Here is a 9,040-nt window from a genome sequence, read left to right as displayed (position 1 = left end):
AACTATCTATTCTAAACAAAATCAAAATCAGCAAATCCTCCCTCTTGTTTCTACAGAGCTTAGCTGCCACTTTATTAGGTGCTCGTGACTTTAATCCAAGATTAACCTCTATCAAAGCAATGGAAAGGCTCGAAGCGTGCCTGCTCATGATCCAGAACATTCAAGCTCGTCTGTGAAACATGGTGGAGGTAGTCTCAGTCTCATTAATCTTTCTTCATGATGGTAGCAGCAGAATGAATTCCGAAGTTTACAGGAACACATTGTCGGGCAATTTACATCACCTATCCTCTGTTGCATCACTCACTACAGCGAGTACAGTGAGAAGCAATGTCAGCACAAGAACTGTAAGCTTCATATAATGGGTTTCCATGGCCGAGCAGCTGTTCACACACAAGCCTATGCGCAATGCCAAGTGGTGGCTAGTAATGTGTGGTTCATGAACGATTCGTTCATTTTGAACAAATCTTTAATATGACTCGGGAACAACGAGTTGTCTCAGGGAGTGATTCGTTCATTTTGGGTTTTTTTTAAAAATCATTTTGTGAAACAGAAATGATTATTTCACGTCTGGAGTCTTCCGGTTCGAGTCTTTCTTTCATCACGTCGCAGCTCCACTGCATTCAGCCTATGGGGCGGTCACGGGATGAACGAGCGACTCGAACCCGAAGACTCCAGACGTGAACTAATCATTTCTGTTTCCGGGGAACTGACGACATGGATCGGGAGGTGAGGTCTGCTAACAGACTGCATAGCCTGCAAGACCTAGCTAAGCAATTAATGAATCATTTCTGTTTCTCATAATTCGGCCTTGGCTGCATTAGCCTATAGTTTATTTTTTATTCCAAATGTGATCAACGCTTGCGTAAGTACTAGATGTGTTGGGAAATTTAGCATGTCAACATTTTAATTCAATTCTTCTGAAATGAACGAAATGACTCGAAAAAAGATTCGCTCATTTCGCTGAACGAGATTCAAAGATCCAAGTCAGTAAAATGATCCGAACTTCCCATCACGAGTGTTGGCGTAAAGCCACCATAACACCACATAGACAAGAACTGGAGCTCAGAATCGATCAAACCCTCGACCCTGGAGTTACGAGGTTCCGTTACTGTTCTGCCCGTACTCTCTTTCTGCTACGCGAACATTGTTAGTTCCTCTGACAGTTCACTTAGTATGCAGAGATTTTTACCTGTGTACTTAGTGTACATACAATTTTACAGATTGATGCTGATGGGTCTCCCCCCGCCCCCCCTTTAAACTTGTGTTATACTTCTACTGCAAGAAATAAATGATAAAATGCTACTTACTGTGTTTTTGAGGTGTTGCTTGACTTAATCTGTTCATCATTCATTCAAGATTCGTTAAAAAATTCGGAAAACCCTGTTTAATTTGACAAGCCGTTTTATTCAAACTGAGAATTCACTGAAAAAGATGTGTAGAGGCAAATCTCTGCTTTATTGGGAAATTAGACTTTCTAAGGTTACACTTTGATTCCCCACACACTAAGCGCATTTTGCTGGCAATAATTACTGCTTTCGTTTCTTTATCAGCATCATGGAGAGGTGGAGAGACCCTTATAAGGTAAAGTCCTCTTCATTTCTCTACAAGGCACTGCCCAATCTCTTACCCACCCACCTACGCACAAACACACACACACACACACACACTTATGCTTGTTAACACCGCTGCAGACACCGACATCAATGATTTAATGCCATGTTTCTCTATTCTTACACTCGCTTTCTATTCAGGGCTTTTTGCTTATTGTTCAGCTTGGAGTATCCTGGGTGTAAAGGTTGCCTTCATCCGGCTTCAATAAGACCGGTCTATTGATGGCAGTCTGAATTGTTCCTCACAAGGGGACCAAAGTTCAATGCAGCGTAACCATGGCGAAGCATGCCCTGCTTCATGCGTTGTATCCACAACATGCAGTCATGAGCATACTAACACCAGAACCTAATTGGGGTTTATTTAGAATTGGAAAATGTCCTCTTTTCCGTCGCTTTGCTGGTTAGTAGATCAGTCACAGATACGAACTATTATTTTGAAGTACATGATGAATAATGAACTATTATTCATTAAAGTACTAAGAATGGACATACGTACGACATACATATCATCGTTTTGGATTTGTGCCACTATTCAAGTCCATTTAACATGCTTTTTAAAATAAAAATAAATAAATACAAATAAATAAATAAATAAAGATTTTGGTATTACATAAATAACATAAGTGTAGAGAAGGCTGAATGATCACTTTCAGACAGCTTTACAGCATCACCACAGAGGAGGAGCGCATACAAAACATCATAAGCGGCCTATCCAATCTTAATCGAAGCCCTTCCTGTTTAACGTTAACCAAGCAGCTTTTTATGCAGGTGGAGATTAAACAGCCATGCCGCTTTTTTCTTTCTGATTTATTTATTTATTTATTTTACGAGACCGCTGCAAGACGTGCTATGTCACAATTGTGTTGTGATGACCTCCAGTGAATGAATAATTCAAAAGCGTATAATAGAACATGCAAATTTACGGTCTTTGATTGAAACCTGGGATGTAATTTGGGCGACCAATATAAAGTGAGTTTAACAATGAGGGTATTATGTTGAGGGGTGTTGTTAGAATGAATCCACTGCTAATCCTACAATGGAGAGAGAAAGACCCATGGCCTTTAAAAGGACATCCTCTCTCTCTCACTAATTATATATATATATATAAAATAATCTGAACTGACATCATGATTATATATATATTATATATCTATTATCTATCTATTATATATTATATATATATATATATATATATATATATATATATATATATATATATATATATATTATATATATCATCATGATTATATATATATAATTATCTGAACTGACAGATAACATGACTGACAGGAAAGTAGAGATACCTCATTATCACCAAAAACATGGTGTCCCTCCAAAATTGATAAAAGGACAAAACTTATCACTGAGGCTGCCAAGAGACCAACAGCAACAGTAAAGGAACTGAAGGAATATCTGGCAAGTACTGGTCCCTCCATGCAATCTGTTATATTCTTCACATGTCTGGGTTATGGGGTAGGGTGGCTAGACCTTTCTCACAAAAACAAAAAAAAACAAACCCAAGTTAAATCAACTAAATCACCCCAAACCATGGGGCAAAGTGTGTTATGGTCTGATGAGACCAAGGTAGAACTGGGTGCACATAATTCAAAAAGATATTTTGGTGCAAAATCAAGACAGCTTATCATCCAAAGAACACTATACCCACAGTGAAGCATGGTGGTGGCAGCATTGTGCTATGGCGCGGCTTCTCTTCAGCTGGGACTGGGGCTCTAGTCAAGATAGAGGGGAATAATGGATCGCTCCATATAACAATCTATTTTGGCACAAAACCTGCAAATTAGTACCTTTGTGTACACCACTGTGTAAGATGTACTGGAGCTCTACCCACGTGTGCTTGTAATTTAAGCTAAGTCATTTAAGTTGATACAAATACATTATATATATATATATATATATATATATATATATATATATATATACACATACACACACACACACACACACACACCATATTATCTGATAAGAAGTGTGTATATATTGTGTATTACGTTCTAGGACCGAAGAATAAAAAGAAAACCAGAATGCATAAAATGTCCTTAAACGCAACAGGTCTTGATCATCCTAAAGGACAGCTGTCAATCAGTCAGTCTGTTAGGAGTGACAGTTCATTGCTGTCCTGCAGTGTCTGAGGAACAAACAAACAAACACACACACACACGCAGGCGCGCTACTATAAGCTCACTGCACACAGCTTTCCTGTAAAACTCAGAGTCAATCCTTACCATCTAGGCTGCAGACACTAGAAAAGCAAAATAACACTAAATAAACACAAATTTGATATAAACTGAGGTTTATTGAACAAAATATACTACATGTTCACCGTATCTTAAAAATAAACAAATAAGTGTATAAATAATAATAATAAAAAAAATAATAAAAATTTTGACTGAATAAGCAAAGACTCTAACCCAGGAAAAAATGATCAATTGAAACATAATGAGCTCCGTAGCAGCACCTGAGGCGTTATTTTAACCAGAAATAAAGCTCCAAAGTTGGCTAAAGTGCCTGACTTCCATGACCTCTTTCTTGGGCACTGTAGCGCACAGTGATGTGGGGATGGTGTTGTTTGAAAGCTACTGCAGAGCTCTTTGTAACTGTTATAACTGGTTGTGTAACTATATAACCTATAATGCATGCTGGTCATTGTGGTCCGGATCTATTGGTCACTTTACAAGCTCTGAAACAGAATACAAGCCATGTGACCAGCATGCTCTCTTGTATTTTAACTCTGAGTTGTACAGTTTGGGACCTCTGGTGTTCAAACAGTGCAATTGCATTAGATGCATAATTCATAGAATGCTTATTACCACAAAGTGAATCGCACAATTCCAGGATGAACATCGTCACGCTTTTGTATCGTGATGCATCTTTACACCCATAGCATTTACACTTAATGCCTGTAAAATATATAACATAACAGGTGAATAAAGTTAGATTGTGGTAAAGAAGGTGGGACTTTTTTTTTTTTAAGCTTGCTGCAAAAAGCTGACTACGTCTAAGCTGGGGTTTATGGATCACCTTGTTGGTCAACTGTATTGAAACAAATGTGACACATTCCATAGAATTCCCATGGCAACGTTAAACTGAGATCAAAACTGCTCCACACATTCAGTGTCAGCAATGATGTATTATTTAAAATGTGCCAGCAGTTGAAGAGAAAAACTATCATGAGATAAGAAATTCCTGTTAAGCCGTGTACATTTTTAATGTAAACTACACTGCGTTAGGGTTATCCAGTGACCAATCACTGATCACCACTGTTTCCCAACGACCAATCAACGATCACCACTGTTTCCCAAAACCAATGATTACCTCTGTTTCCTGATCAATCACAAAACATCACTGATAATCACAAAACATCACCCACCCTGTCACTTCTTTGTTTTTCATTTTAAACTCTCTTCTCGAAGATATAAGAAATAAAAGTGAGGAACCGTTTCCTTCACCACCACTCACTGTCACTGCTTCTTTTTGTCTGCGTTCTTGAGAGAAAGTATTTGGCACAAAAACAAGGCAACTTATAACCCAAAGAACATACCCATACCCACGGTGAAGCATAGTGGTGGCAGCATCATGCTGTGGGGCTGCTTCTCTTCACCTAGGACTGGGACTGTATTTTGTAAATGTGTAAAAGTTTAGTTTGTGGTGCCATGACCAAAGATGACTTCTTTTTATAAGAAATCAATTATTTAAGAAATAAATGACAATCAATTATTTTCTATTCTGATAAAACACTAATCTAATCTATTTTATTATATTCTCGGTGAAAATCCTCCTTCCTTCTTTAAACCTTGAAACCAGATACGTGCTAAAGTCGCGTGCTTTTCTTGTAGCATATTAGAGTCAGAATCACCAAATATACAAAGACGCAGGACTTTCTTTTGGCAGATCAGCACAATTATTAAAGTAATCTTCAGCCTAGATATTTTTTCCCCTTTATCTCTCTACTCCCTCTTTTGATAATAATTGCTTTGGGTGTTTGGAAGATGAAGTTTCGGCTAATACGGTATACTTATTGTTGTCTGTGTAATTGTGATGTTCTTAGCAATGCTCGTGCTTATTTATAGTGAGGATAATCCATAAGCAGCTGATTACTGATGTTCCTATAACAGTACAAGAAACGAAACTGAGAAATAAATCGAACACTATTGCAAACAAACGAGATGGAATATTTTCCGTTCAGGAAAGTTCTGGGACGGTTCTTTAAAAAAAGAAAAGAAAAAAAAAAGAGCCCAAAGCCCTAGTGTACATAATCTTTTAAACTGTGAAATGCCATTTTGCATTTTTACAAAAAAAAAAAAAAAAAAAAAATTATTACAGCTTTTTCTGTATATATTTTCTGTTTCATTTTTAACAATATATTTTTATAAGTAAAAATGCAAGCTTAATGTAAAAAATAAAAACACATGCATTTTTTTAAGACATTAAATAACGTATTGTCAACAACAACAACAGCAAAAAAAAAAAAAAAAGCACCTCTACTGTGTTACTGGGAAATTGTTTGCAAACCTATATACTGTGATACATTATTGTGTATTGCAGAAATGTCTACGAAAGTTATATGATATGATATTTTTGTCATATCGCCCACCCCTATTAGTGGCTGCTAGAAATACTAAGATGTGAGTATGGCTGTGTTTTGGTTTCTCTAGTGATCTACTAGTACTGTAGCTTGGTGAAAATTTTAAGAGCAGAAAGTTTGTGTAAATCTAAACTATTGGGATTAATTCCATCACAAGCATAACATGTGAACAATCCGGGAAAATCTTTCGAACTGTCTATGTGGAATGCGTGATTGATGCCTGAGGAGCAAATGGATGGAAACCAGGTGAGGAGTGAAAGCAATCTGGTGAAAGTAAGTGCTCAATAATGTGTATAAAGCAGGGCACCAGGGACCAAAACTTGTTTTCAAGAATGTTAATGTTTTTTAAAATGTCGTATTGTCTGTCGGTAACGTTGTTTGTTCTAACATGAATGGTGATAATACGCACATATGGATAATCTATAGAATAATAGAAGAAACCTGATTAACAACTTGTAGGAGCTAAAGATCTCATGATGGTTTTACCCATAACAAGTGTGGGAACTGTCGATTTTATGCCCTTGGAGTGGTGGTAATTCTCATGGAGATATTGTTATGCTGTGGGGATTCACCTCGACTTCTTGATTCAGTTTCGTACTCTTCGTGCTAGAGCATCAAGCTGGACCTGGTGAGATGTGGAGTAGAGGAATAGAGCACACTTTACAAGCTTAGGTTTGACTCCAGGCTGGGCCCTCAGTTTGGGCTGTAGATATAGAAGGGACTGCAGGAGCACCTCGTCTTAGTGGATTCGATGGAGGACTGTCATTCTGCATTCCATCATGGAGGATCAACGCAGCTCGGACAAGATGGTCGAGCGGTGAGTCGAGGCGTCTTTGTCGACCCTGCTGTGATGGATTAGTAAGCTCAGGTGGTCAGTTTGATGTCTCTCCAGATGATTTGGCGGCTCTTTAGACACGACTGGGTTTTGGATGAAGGTGTCTTATTGGCGCTGCATCATAGAGTGGTTTTGGTTTTAATCCAATATTCATCTAAAATAAAAGATTTAATATAGGCCAGACCTAAAATTCTATCCATCAACAATTAACAGGAAATAAACAAGGAATCCAGCTTGCTGTTATTAAAGAGCATTGTAAGACACGTAACATCAGCATTGTCCACACACACACACATACATTTTATTTTTATATATATATATATATATATATATATATATAAAAGCTGAGGTTGCATTGTTGTTCAAGCAGGTGGCAGGTGTAGGGCCTTTCTGTTTGCAACAGAAGCAAGCGCATGTAAACAAGCAAGGAAATTGATGAAAGGATGAATGAATGAAATGAATAACTCCCCAGGCATGATGCAGCTGCAATTAAATCTATTCTCTCTCGCCCCCTCCTATAGCGTGTGTCCGTGACAACCAGTGACGCAATGTTTTCAACAGTGACGTCCTCTCTACCAGAGACACGCTAGGTTATTAGGCAAGACGTGATGTGCTAAGGGTCAGCGTGAGCGTTCCGACAGAAACCACACGTGTCGTTTGTGTGTGTCCTGACCACAGCTTCGCCGATTAGATCTCTCAGACGGTTGACAGACTGCACACACACACACACACAAACGACCTTTCAGAGATCTCTCCTAAACACACACCTTTTCAAATGACTCATTCCTCACTGTCATAGTTGAAACAAGTCCAACTAAAATGTCAGACGTTTTAAGAGTGGATGCAAGTAAATGTTCTCACTTCCTGAGAAAAAAAAAAAAATCCACAGCTTTGAACATGAGAAAATTGTATTCCTTCCAGGCAGCCCAGTAATCAGAGGCTTAAAACGCTCCTTGATGACTCAAGTGCAATTTCTCATGCATATTTCTTGCCCATAAAGCATCTAAATTGCATCACTTTACAGTAAATAAAGGACTTGTGGACTATATTTACAGGCTGTTTGGTGCATGGTGATTGCAATGACATCTAACACACACCCACTAGCGCAACGACACCCTTTTTGGTGCAGAGAACACAATCCGAAGCCTGACGTTCACAAGGTAAATCACGAACACAACGCATCACTGAGAACTGAACTGGAGATGTTCAAGCTAGACTGGAGCTCTTCAAAACTGAATCCTATCCTTTGATTTCCATCCTTCAGCTTGGCATCTGTTAGTTTGAGAAACCTCAGTCTCAAGAATTGAAATGCTCCACCATGTTTGTGTTCGCATTCATACTGTGTAGCTTCATCATCAACCCATGTTTTATATGTAGAGGAGGCAAAAATATCTTTGTTGTACAACGAGAATCTTTAGCACGGCTGTCCCGTTCACAGAGTACGTACAGACACTGTAAAGAAAGCGTTTCATTAGGGAATATGGGCCAGTGGTAGCACAGTAGTTAAGACATTAGGCTACTAAGCAGAAGGTCATGAGCTCAAGCCGCCACTGTTGGGCTCCTGAGCAAGGCCCTTAACCCTCAACTGCTCAGATGTATAAATGAAAATAGAATTGCGGTCAAGAATGAAGGTCTTTGTTGGTCAGTGTTCCTCACCAGTAGGTCGCACCATCGGAAGTGGTTACACTTCCAATGGTGGAAGCGAAAAACACCACGCATTGCATGTTTTCTTATTACATACTGCATTTGACCGGACCGCTAGAAGGTCTGACGTGGTCCGATTTAAGACAAAAGTAACAGACGCTCAAATGCACTGCTATTTTAAGTTGCTAGACTAAGGCGTTATCATTGGGAAACGCAGATTTCGGACAAATCTGGCAGCATTCGCGGTGTTTTTTTTCTCCCGTCACTCTGTTTGTCCTACACCACAGACCGCAATCACACAGCAAACAGGCTGTTTAACCAGACTGCCATCAAGTAGACAGTACCGCA

Source organism: Ictalurus furcatus, chromosome 2 (genome assembly GCF_023375685.1).
Source record: "Ictalurus furcatus strain D&B chromosome 2, Billie_1.0, whole genome shotgun sequence".
NCBI lineage: Eukaryota > Metazoa > Chordata > Actinopteri > Siluriformes > Ictaluridae > Ictalurus > Ictalurus furcatus.
The sequence above is the reverse complement of the archived record's forward strand: the minus strand, read 5'-3'. Positions refer to the sequence as shown.